Genomic DNA, 884 nt, shown 5'->3' on the forward strand with positions numbered 1-884 from the left:
TCCACAATTTTGGCAAGTCAATACCGGCAGAGCCCTCTGCTAGTCAGGGCTCTGGGATGAAACAGTACTGGGCACGTCCTTGCCACTCTCACCTCCCGTATGAGGCCCTGATCTCCTGAGAGGTGCCGTGAGGTTTTCCTTGAGGCTGGAGACACTAATAGCCCCTGTATACTGCTCGAGTCTGGGGTAGATTTTCCCATGGTCCTGCTCCTCCAGCCCAGCCCTTGACTCTTTCACGTGTCTGGATCAGGAAGCCAGTTGAAGGATGGAAGGCTCTGTCATCGCAGGGCAGGTGCTACCTCAGGAAGACAAGTTGGGGAACCAAGAACCAAAGGGCGTTAGGTCACAGGGTTTCCCGAGGCAGCCACGCTTTACTGTCATGGCTGTTCTGCCTGAATTCCCACTCTGGAGCTCAGAGAAGGCTGCCAGGGATCTGGATTTGGCTCAAGGTCAGTCTAGGATATAGGGTCTTGCCCGTTCTCCTCTGCAAAGTTTGTCTAGGATAGGACTTCATCCCTTGAGCAAACCCTGGGGCTTCAGAGTCCTGGACAAGAAGCCTGCCGGCTCCCAGCAGGGCCTGCCCCGCCTGGCCTGCTCCAGGAGTCCTCAGTGTCCACCACGAGCAGAATAGAGAGCTCTCAATTCACAGTAATATCCAGTGGACACTGCTCTTGGAGGGCGGGAGTTGGCAGCCTGGGCACAGCTATCACCCAGAGCAGAAATCTGGGCTGCCTCTGAGTCTGGACATGGAACAGGGAGGGGCACCTCTGCGGTGCGGGGTGGAGGGGCACCTCTGCGGTGCGGGGTGGGAGGGGCACCTCTGCGGTGAGGGGTTGGGGAGCTCTGGTTTCTGCCGTTGGAGCTGAACTGCCTGAATTCTAGGA

The 884-nt window shown here is 57.6% G+C and overlaps 1 protein-coding gene across 1 annotated transcript in view; it reads left to right on the forward strand.

Moving 5' to 3' along the window:
- The window catches only part of SLC6A9 (solute carrier family 6 (neurotransmitter transporter, glycine), member 9), a 36,593-nt gene that overhangs the window by 32,317 nt on the left and 3,392 nt on the right, over nucleotides 1-884 (forward strand). The gene's annotated exons all lie outside the window — the stretch shown is intronic.

The sequence above is a fragment of the Bison bison genome, unplaced genomic scaffold (assembly GCF_000754665.1).
Source record: "Bison bison bison isolate TAMUID 2011002044 unplaced genomic scaffold, Bison_UMD1.0 scf7180017864484, whole genome shotgun sequence".
NCBI lineage: Eukaryota > Metazoa > Chordata > Mammalia > Artiodactyla > Bovidae > Bison > Bison bison.